Genomic DNA, 12,516 nt, shown 5'->3' on the forward strand with positions numbered 1-12,516 from the left:
AAACACAAAAATATTAAAATATAATGTTTTATATTTCAAATATTATTAAAAAATACAAATTGAATGGTGCTCTCTAGCAAATTAGATTGTACATAAACAAAAATTAATATACATTTTTAAAAATTTCTTCAATACAATTATTGTACCTTTAGTAATTTTAAAATATGGTATTAATGTAATTTCTAATTTTATATCCATATTTTTTTCTTTATGTAGAGATCTTTTAAACTTCAATATAAATTTTCAATGCATTTGATGAATTTAATCATTTTTTAATCTTGTTTTTCTCATTTATAAATAATTTTAATCTCAACTTTACCTACAAAATTATTAAACTAGCACTAAATGGATACCAACTGTGAGTAACAATGTAGACTTCCTTATGTCAAACTCGTGTATGTATGCATAGGTTGCGGCTAAGAACATAACTCACAAAATACAATATAACAATTGTCATTCTCATGTATTTAAGTAATGATGGAGATCTCTTCAAGTGTGGTAAATTTTTTGAATCAAGAAGTAAGTAGTGTCAAACTTGAATTTGAATCTAGGTGATATGGATGGTGATGGAACTAGTGTAGATTATGGGGGTGGTAAAGGCTTTGTTGTCATCAATGGGCAAGGTGGTATTACTCGTGTTGGCATGAGCCTTTTGGGATGAAGAGGCATAATGAAATAGACCATACTGCAGCTAAGCTCAATCTTTTCCTTGAAATTACTATGACCTGTACGATGAAGAACAGAAGTTGAATCCTTTCCTCGAAACATGCAAATGGGAAAATTAGGGAGGAATTTTCCAAGAACTTCTAGGGGTAGGAAAATGCCAAGAACTTGTTCAAACCCTAGTCTATATAGTTAAAAAATAGGGGAGGAAAATGCCTGGAACTTATTCAATCCTCGGTGCCTATAGGGGAAAAAATGGTGGGAAAATGCCTCAAGCAACTTGTCAAGGCCCTGGTCTATAAAATGCAAAAAAAGGGAAGAAAATTTGGCTAGAACTTATTTAGTTACTGGTGTATAAAGGGCCAATAAAGGTAAGTAGATACAAGGAAAAAAATGTTAGAAAATGCCTAAAACTGTACAGGAAAAATGGTTGTAACTTATTTAGTCCCTGAATTGTACAGGAAAGATAGGGGATGAAAATGCCTAGAATTGTATAGGAATAACAACGGATAGAACATTGGGGGGAAGGGAAAGAAAGATACTTTGAAAAATATGAATTGCTATGTTTGTCAGCCACTACAAAAAAAGTTGGGGCCTCCTTAAGAAAGTTAAGGCGAGTTCAGTTTCTGGGAAACATCCAACAGAATAAAGGAAAATTCTAGTTGAGGGGAGCCAAGGTGGGTACCCTAACTTCAGGGACCACTAAGATTCTCATGTGGGTTCTCAATTTTTTATCTTTTATTTAATTAGTCTAGTATGGAAATGTATGGAATCATGTTTAATGGTGTGTTGAGGTGGCATCACATCACAGGTGGGTTTTTTTTTTTAAATTCTCTCTTTCAAAATATGCATTGATGGAATATTTTGTACCACTATAAGTCTCTTTTGTTCATATACTAGTCTAAAATGATCACCTAACATATCAGCTTTTGGACCTACTCACATATTGACTCCTCTCTCCTACCAAGACAATGAAGAGGTTTGGTCTATATTTGAGTTCACACATGTGGTTACAAAACAAATATATTGTAAACACAAAAATATTAAAATCTAATGTTTTACATTTCAAATATTATTAAAAAATACAAATTGAATGGTGCTCTCTAGCATATTAGATTATACATTGAAAAAATTAATATACATTTTTAAAAAATTCTTCAATACAATTATTCTACCTCTTCTAATTTGTAAGTATCAGTTTTGTTAAAGCGTTTAGCTTTGGTCTAACAATAACTATGAATCGATGGTCATATATATTTTTTCTAAGATCATTTAAGGCATGATTGAAACTTACTATGATTCCTTTGATATTTAGATCACTATCGATCTATACTTTATAGTGGATCATAGATCATAATGTTTGGTAATACATTGTTAGACTTGTGTTAAGTCTATAACAAATTAGGAATGATTAGTTAACACTAAACAACTGTGAGGATGAATGTTCATGTCTCCATTCGATGACATGACCATTCACCCCCACACCCTTCCACATGATATGTATACTTGAACCTCCTAAATAAACAAGGTATCAAAATCTATTAATGTAAGCATATCAAAGTATCAAAGGACATTCTAAGTTCAAGAATATTATTTTATCTCTATTATTTCTACACTAACTTCTACAGATTATGGAGTGATCTATCCTTCGTCGACAATGTTCATACTTGCATTAAAATTGTGCATAAGTCTGCCTTTGAATTTGAAATTTGGTAAGGAACTTTACATGGTATCAAAGCAGGCAAACCCTAGGCCTATTCAAACTGAAACATCTATAATGGATTAGAATGCCTCTACAATGTCATATTAGAAATATGGTTCAAGATGGTCCTGATGGAATATCAATGTCTTCTTAAATGATTGTAATATCCCTAGTGTTCAATGTTTGATGTGTTTGGGCCTGGTGCGAAGAGTATAAGATCGAGCATATATTTTGAAAAGGTTATTGATTTATTTTTCAAATGCAAAGATCCAATGCATGTGGACTATTGGTCTTGGTTTACAGAACTTGTCATGACATCTACGTGTCCTCCAAAACAAATATGTAAGATGGAGGAGGTTGTGTGAAGGTTGGATAGGGATGGGCCACTAGATGTGGAGAAATTGAGAAAATTTTCTTTTCAGACTATGTCTCAATAGTGTGCCCAAATATAGAAGTGAGACCAGGAGACCAAATTGCACTACAAACTGATAATGATGCCACAACTTATGCCATCAATGGTCTATGGAAATTGATTGGCCTAATATTTTATTCTGTATTAAGGTGAGAGAATAAACATATTGGTTATATGGATTTAATCCCTATTTGTCTTTGGCTTCTTGCACAAAAAGGATCAGTCTTACAAAGGATATATGCATGCATTACCAAACTGAATAGGTGGTCAAATATCAAGCAGGCATAATGAACATCTTATTAAATCACCTAGATTAGGCTAGTACCAGCATAAGCTTTGACAGTAAAATTTTGAACATATGAAATGAAACCCATAATGGAAAATTCATTGGAAGCACTAAAAATTGGAGATGCTCTCAGCAACAAAGATGAGAATTGAGATAACAGATTATGTATTAATGGTGTTTGGCATTTTAGCTTGGTTAAAACCTAAATCCAAGTTCATGGGCTTCAAGATTGTTGGTCTGATGACTCGTCGATCTATTCAAGCTATCAATTTGCTATAGTGAGAATATTACTTTGCAGACCTGTACACAGACACTAATAACACTTATGACTACCTAATGGATATGCAGAATTGGTCAGAAAGTTCATTCTCTCACATTCACATCTGACTCATGAAAACTCCATGAAATGTGCTAATGTGTACACAAGAATTGATTGCAAATAATTTCTCTTGCAGAGTAAGTTATAGATGGATGTTGTGGTCAATATAAACTTTGGAGAAGAATCCTTGTGGTGTAATGCATAGATCATATGTAGAATGATCTAAGTACTAGAAAGCAAAATTTAGTTGACCTCCTATCAGTCAATGTGGTAGACACACAAAATACACTAGTCAATGTGGCGTCATGACTCTAAAGAACCATAAGTCATTCATTATAAAGGAAACCATAGCATATGATGGGTTAATATTATAATGATGGAAAGTGTGTATATATAGAATATAATCTATCAGTAGATGGTAGAGTCATAAAGATAAATATTCTATGAAGGATGAAAATTGATTCATACATTATATTTCCTATATGGGCTCACCTTATGGAAAGGAAATATTTGAAACAAAAAGATGAAAGCATATGGAATTCAAATTTAGAGGGAGTCTGGCATCTTCGAAGAGGTCAAAATTTAGATGAACTTGAGCTTCAAAGGGAGCAGATGGGTTCAGTCAACTTATGACAATCCCAACCATAGTGGTTGAGAGGGAGTTTCATTATTGAAGGCAAAATACTTATGAGGTAAACTTTATTTAATTGATTGTTATACTAATGAAATCATTTAATTCCTTATGGGCCTTGTGGTAATCATGAGGAAGTGATGACTTCCATATGATTATCACTTGTATTTGTTAATGTTATTGGAAGATGACGATCTTACAATCATGACAGATACCGTGTGATGGCTATAACAGATCATGATAGATGATTTCTAGCATGGTTGATTCATTTCCCTAAACTAGACCATAACCTTCTATATTGTGATAGAAATCGTGCGATGGTTGAAACATATCACAATAGATTATGAATGTTCCTATGGTAAGTGCACATTACCTTTGAACATTTTGAGTTATGGTGAATATTATGAGACTTGATATTCTTGGTCATACCATATCTCTGATATCATATTGAGGGGTATGTGCAGGATCATGGTGTGCCAAACAATGGCAATCTGAAAAATCTGTAGTTCTGAAATATCTCAAACCATTTCAAAATCCATTCCAACTTTTTTCCCATCCACCCTGATACTAAATGAAAACAATTATTATATTTATAAGGTCTACTATATCTTTTGATACCAAAGCTATATGGTCAACTTTAAAAACATCCTTAAAATGTGCTTTTGGCTTATTTTTATGTGATTTTTACTTCAAACATGTAGCTGACGACTTTTTTTCACCAATATTTGATGAAATGAAAAGGGTTTCTTAAGAATGTTCTCATATTTCCTTAAATGTAAGGTTTGTCAAATTATGAGTTTAGTAAGTAATTATTACTTATTTTCTAATGGAGTTACATATAAAGTGCTAATTGACACACTACTTGAAAAACAACTATAACTTTCAAATGGTACAACATTTTTTAAATCTAAAAGATGCATCATATTCTATGTTTCTTCTACTATAAGGAAAAAAATGAAAAATTGAATTTTGCAGAGCTTTGAATTAGTTAAGGTGGTCAGACACGAGAGTTTTTTTATTTCAAAAATACTAAATTCAAAAATTAATTATTCATTATTTATTTAAAATAAAAATACCCAAAAATGTGTGTCACATTTAAGCATGAGTCTACTACTTATATTTAGAATATTATTAAAAAATATTATCATTTGATTTTTATTAAGGTGGTCAAACATACGTTTACTTCTTATTTTTGTTTTGAATTTTTTTTAATATTGCATTAAAATTCAAATTTTTGTCCAATCAATTTTTATTTTTTTGGCCTAAGTCCTAGTAGTTTAGAAACTAGATTCAATTTGCTAGAGATTCTTTTCTCTCAACCTTTTGATATAAAGTTAATAACAAGTAGAAAATTGTACGCCAAGTTGACATAATCCTGGTTTTCTAATTTTTTATTGCCACTTAAGAGCACAGTTTGGCTGACCATGATCATGCACATACCTTGAGGTGATATCTTAAAATGGGTATCACATGTTAGGTGATTCCTCATATTATGTGTTAGGTGATATGTAAAACTAGGTATCACACGTTAGGTGATTCCTCATATCACATGTTAGGTGATATGTAAAACTAGGTATCACATGTTGGGTGAATCCTCATATCACATGTTAGGTGATATGTAAAACTAGGTATCACATGTTGGTTGATTCCTCATATCATGTGTTAGGTGATATGTAAAACTAGGTATCACATGTTAGGTGATTCATCATATCACATGTTAGGTGATATGTAAAACAAGACCATCACATGTTAGGTGATTCCTCATATCATGTGTTAGGTGATATATAAAACAAGATATCACATGTTCAGTGATTCTACATATCACGTGTTAGGTGATATGTAAAAATAGGTTAGATGATACTTCATATCATGTGTTATGTGATCACAAGATATATAATATGGATATACCATGATCCCTTATGGTGGATATCATGAGACTTGAGATCTATGTACACACCATAACTGGAAATAATATCATGAGACTTGATTTTCTTAAATATATCTAGATGATATCACTTTTAGATAAGGTGAGCTTATATATATGTACTTTTTCTTCCCTAGCTAAGAGGGAGTGTTAAAGGATGTAGCTTCAGTCTGACAATAAATGTGATATTCACAATTAAAACCGATGGTCATATATATATTTTTTGAGAACATTTAAGGCACGATCAAAACTTACTCTAATTCCTTTGATATTTAGATCACTATCGATCTATACTTTATATAGGGCCACCAATCATAAAGTTTGGTAATATATTGTTAGACTTGTGTTAAGTTTGTAAAAAATTAGGAATGATTAGTTAACACCGAACAAGTGCAAGGATGAATGTTCATGTCTCCATTCAAAGACATGACCATTCACCCCGACACCCTTCCACATGATATGTATACTTGATCTGCATGAATAAACAAGGTATCAAAATCTATTAATGCAAGCATATCAAAGGATTGAAGGACATTCTAAGTTCAAGAATATTATTTTATCTCTATTTTTTCTACACTAACTTCTAAATATTCTAGAGTGAATCTATCCTTTGTCAATAGTGTTCATACTTGCATTAAAGTTGTGCATCAATCTGCCTCCGAATTCGAAATCTAGTAAAAAACTTAACGAGTTTAATAATTTTTATAAGTAGAAGTATATCTATTGATAATCAATATATTTAGCAATGTTTATTTGAAAAGATGTTTCATATTATAAAAGACAACTTTTGAGACGTTCCTTTCTTCATATCTAAGAAAAAACACTAACTTGCAAGTAATATTTTCATTAAATGAAGTCTTGCAAAAATATAATTCTATAACCCCAATATTTTTATATCTACCTTTCATTTTTTCTTTCGTTTCGAAAATGAATTCCTTTTGAGGGATGCTCATGTAGTTGGCAAACATACCAAAGTTATTGGAATAAACATGTTATAGAATAATTAGTTGGTGATGTAATGTTTTTGTACTTCCAATTACTTTTGGGTAGTTTCCAACACTATGCCCTCTTAACCATCTATGCCCTATATTATTAACCCCTTCACATTAGAAGGTAGCAACCCTTGGATTGTATATATTGCATTTGGTAATATAATATACATCTTTATGTCATGTTTTTGCGAGTAGTATTTGTTTACGATATTACTATATGGTAGGTTATGGTATTTTGTTTACGCTACATGATCAAGTAGTCCCTTTTGGGGGTAAACAATGGTCTTCTTGCAAGACACTACCCCCATATATTTAATTCATGTACAATTAATATGAAATCTAGATCATAGTATTATAGTTGAGTTTTTGTCTCTTCAAGTAATATGATTAAAATATAATTAGTACAACAAATTCCTTCTAAGAATCAATTATGTATAAAATAAGTGTAGTTGTAAGGGATTTTTAAATAGGTGGAAGACAAATTCACACTTTTGTACCTACTTGAATTGTTTTTATTCTTGTTATGGAGGTTCTATGGTTGGATGCCTTGGAAAATAGTATTCACAAGCTTTTAATAATATCCATCTATTCCCATAAAACTTCTTTCTTTTGATAGATTCTATGGATAAGCTAGTCAATAATAGTTGAGATCTTAGTTGGATTCACTAAAATTCAATCATCTAATATGATTTCTTCTGGGTGAATTTCCCTAAAGTTTATTCTTTTATAGTACAATTCCTACAAACTCTTCATGCTCTTATAGATTCCTTGAATCGATTGTAATATTATCGAAGAACATTATAAACACAAACATACCTATGAAATTTTTTAGAGTAATAAGGTATTCTCTTGTTAATTAAATCATTTTGAATTATTAAGTCACTTATTATCTCTAGTTTACTTAAGCTACATTTTAGGCATATAATAATTCACTATTTTATTGATTATTATCATACAACCTAGGTTAGTTAACTTTTAGGGTTTTGATATCCTTTTGCAAGGATTCATCTCTCTCTCTCTCTCTCTCTCTCTCTCTCTCTCTCTCTCTCTCTCTCTCTCTCTCTCTCTCTCTCTCTCTCTCTCTCTCTCTCTCTCTCTCTCTCTCTCTCGTTATCTATATATTGAATTTGATTCAACATACATTCTATTGGTTCCTGATTTGACAAAATTTTAATAACCTTTTGAGAATATAGTAAATACCTAGGAATTAGCTAAATACCATAACAAATATTCTCATGCAAGCCAATAGGATCAACTGACAAGACTTTACAGTCTTCTTCCCTTTGAATTCTACAGGAGTCATGTGGATATACCTCAGAATTTATTATTATTTTCCTTTATAACAATATTCACCATAAATTCCTCTATAGAAGACATTTTCCTTTGATTCTTCTAATTTAGAGACAAGGTGAGAGATGCACAATAGCTAATTCTCCATACCCTACACCTTTCTAAACTAAGCACATGCTAACTTTATAGATCTACATAGAATACATGAAACTATAAGCATTTGATTTATGAATTTTAACACCATGTAGATTAACATAATTGTCCAATATCAATCTATGACCAATGCCTTATCCATTTGGGCTAGTTACTCACAAGGTTGGACCCATCAATATCATATGCATTCTATCACTTTATGAAAAGAAAATCAATGCTCATTTTCAAACCTCATACTCATTAGAATATCATTAAATACCTTCAATTTTCTTAGAATCATACCAAGAATTTACATAATCAATTTGATTAATAGTAAGACATGAATCAAGATATTATTCAAAATGAATTATAGCTAAGACTTAAAATACTTGTCATTAAATCTCATAAAATTGAAAAGTAACACAAGAAGAGACAAGATTTGAAATAATCAACTAAATATTTTTGTATTTGTATTGATTTGGTTGGAAAAATACAATTAGCCTAGTATCAACCCTCGTACAGTTAAATGGCTCAAATAGATTGAGAACACTATGATTCTATATTTGCATTATATGGACTAGATCAGAAATTTTCACTACACAATCATGGACCAACCCAAGGACATGGATATAACATGTTCCTTTTATAATTTGGATCCTCAATCCAGTCTTGCAAATCCTTTGATAAACAAGGATTGCAACAAGCTTTAGACATGGGAGAGTGATAGACACATGTCTTCTAATTTAACAAGATAAAAAATATAGTTACAGAAGAGACAAAATGTCATTATCAGTAGCTTTACAAAATAGTTACTAGACATACAACTGGCAATTTGTGTGTTTCAAAAGAAGCTTCCTAATCTTTCAAGTAGGCAAATCCATAGTGGGTCAACCATGAAAGTAAGATACCCTATTTAGATAGTTGTTTCTTTCCTTGTTTTTTCTTACTTGTCTCTTTTAGTTGTTGGTTCACTATCCTTTTCAACTTCAGGGGCAACCTCCTCAATAGGTTGTGTAACCCTTTCTATTTCATCTTGGCCATGTGCTAAGTCTTTAATTTCCACCTTTGGATCTTCTATTTTGGAAGCATGTCTTGTTATCCACTCCTTGTAAATAGTATCATTGGGCCAATTAAACTCCATGATTTTTTTTCTATGTGAGTGATGTCTTTCCATTTTGCCTTCAATTTTTTAACCTCAAATATGTACAATTTGTAAAAATTCCTTGCTTCTACCATCTTCTCTACGTTTTGTGCAAATAAATCATTATCATTATTGTTTATTATATCATTCATTTTGTTGCACAACAAGGTATAAAAATCTTATCTCATTCCTTAAAAGTTTTGAGACTATGATCCTTATTGAAAACTAAGGGAAAAAGGTCGAAACTCTTATTCTCATATTTGGAGAGATAGAATCTCATCTTTCTCTATACAAATGCCATGTTTACATCAAACTCTACTAAACCTATTACCTGATCACATGTCTTTTTAATTGAATCATCAATGTGGGCTTTGTCTATGATAGTCATGCATATGTTAATCATCTCTTCATCTTGATTAACCTACTTGTGCAAAATTTTCCTTAGCACATCCTCATTGTCATTAAGAGATTTCCCAATAACCATTTTGATATTTTGTGGTGAACCAATCTAGAATAGATTTTAGATGCAAGGTGTAAAATGGTATTCCTCACCTTTTCTTCATATCTCTGCACCACTTCTATCTAAGAATTCTTAAGATTATTTATTTCTTCCTCAATTTCTTCATTCAATGATTCTCTAGTGTGTAATGGAGTCTAGAAAAACACAAAGATTGGGCCATTGGGGGGTGGTGGCACTGGTGATGATGCAGTCATCATCTGAGATGATTTACCCAATATTGTTTGTATCCCTTATTGCTTTTAAAATATTACAATGATCCTTTCTATTTCACTAATTCTCCTTCATGTTTCATCGTATGCTTCCAACACCTTCTCATACATGTTATTCAAGTCAATAAACTTCTGCTTGTCTTTCCTAGCAACATCCAAGTTAAAATTGGTCATTTCTTTATTCGTAAGGGTTGATTCTACATTGTCAATTTCTTCCACCTTGAAAACCATCAAACTTCCCATCTGGTTTGCATCAAAGGCTTTTTTATGCCTTGACTTATCTCTTTTTTGTAAAGACCATAACATTAGAGATGCTTGGTTTTTGCTAAACTTTACTCCTCTATGAGCCTTCTTAACTTCTTCTTTTGGTTTGTATTTAGTATTTATCTCTTCCCTTGTGGTATCAAATATCTTAGTACTAGCAATATCTTATTTAGGGAGAATTAGCACACTAGAATCATTTAGCATCTATCTTCCCGCTTCTAGAGTAATTTTGCTGAAAATTTCCATCATTTCTTCTTTTATTTCATCTTTTATAACAAAGTCCTCTTTATAAGGTTTCTCTTCTTTCATCTTTCTACATTTGGTTTCAAAATTTGTCATGCTTGACCTCCATAAAAATTGAATAAAATCTCTTGACTTAACAAAATTATCATTTGATATGAATTGTTTGCAGGCTTGCTCTACTAGTAGATCTAACTCCTTACCTCTAAAATTTTCTATTGTAAGATCCATAATTGGCATTAGAGTTGTATGCAAATTTATGTGTCAATGCTTGAATATCAAATCTAAGCTAATAAACACACACACAATGAAGGATTGAAATCAAATGAAATCTTTACCTTTCCTTACCATATGAAACGTGCCTCCATTTTCCTCCTAGTCTTGAGTCTTTTTTATTTGTGAGCCCTCAGATTTTGATTAGCTCCCCTCTACAAGATTGCTTCAAGATGTTGGATATTTATGAGCTTCAATACTAGATCAAATGGAATGATCCTAAAATGAATAAATGATGAAGATGGATGATGATGCAAATGAATTATGACAATAGATGATAGATTGCTTGAGAATGCTTCTAATGCTAAAATTGAGTATGAATATAGATGTTGAAATGAGGAGATAAAGGCTCCTTTTATAGACTTTGGATAGACCCTAGCCTAGGTGGCAACATTTGATGGTGGAGAGATGATTAAGGACACATCGACAGATGAGATTGAGTTGATTGAAGAGATGGAGGAAATCAAGGATTTGGTTGAGTTATGAGAGGAAATTTAGGCAAAGGAAAGACACTTGGCAGTCATCTCATCAAGACCTTATTAGAGGACTCCAACTCTTGAGAAAATTCCAAGGACAAGTGTCTCACAAGCCCTTGTTGACTACATGAAGTGGATTGACTGACTCCAAGTTAGTAGAGGAGGAGGAAAAGAACTTAGTCTCCTAGAGACATGTGTCTTAGAGATTGAGTTATTCAAGGCCACATCTCCTCTTTTAATCCCATAAAATAGTACACATGGTTAAGGATAAATAGGATTTTTATTAATTAATTAAAATTAATTATTGGTGCAACTATGAGGTGGAACATGACTTAGACTACTTAAGTGGACTGAAAGACTTAGTCATTTAGGTGAGTAGATAATTAAGTAATTTAAATAAATTACATAATAAAATTAGTTGAGAGACTTAGGATAGTGTAATTGACCTAGGTGAATTAGTTTAATAAATTACATAATTTATTAATACTAATAGAAGAATAATTTTAATTAAATATAAAAATATTTAATTAATTATTACCAAGTGAATTAACTTAATAAATTGAATAATTTATTAAAGCTAATAGAGGAAAATTTATAAATTAAATATTATAATATTTAATTAATCAAAGAAAAAGTGAATTAATTTAATAAATTAAATAATGTATTAAAGTTAATAAAAGAGGTTATATTTAATTAATTGACTTGATTATTTTTAAGTGTATATAGGAGACTCTTATAGCATCCCTTCTTCTAATTCTGTAGTAGTAACCACAATATCATCACGACTTCCCATATGCTTCAAATGTTCAGTTACTGCTTGCTCATTGTTAAAATGCATAAGGGTCTAAGAAGGTGAATATTCCTCAGTCCTTGACAATGTTCCTTCTTCTAATTTATGCCTTTTCAAAGAAGGCTCGGCAGGGTGACTTTCAAAATAATGTCTTGTATAAACTGGGGTAGGATAAGTATTTATTTTCCTCACAATGGCATATCCAATTTTCCTCTAGAGAGTATATCATCCTGGATTTATTTTAGAGCTATT

The sequence above is a fragment of the Cupressus sempervirens genome, chromosome 7, assembly GCF_028749045.1.
Source record: "Cupressus sempervirens isolate cs-2001-9-10 chromosome 7, ASM2874904v1, whole genome shotgun sequence".
NCBI classification, from domain to species: Eukaryota; Viridiplantae; Streptophyta; class Pinopsida; order Cupressales; family Cupressaceae; genus Cupressus; species Cupressus sempervirens.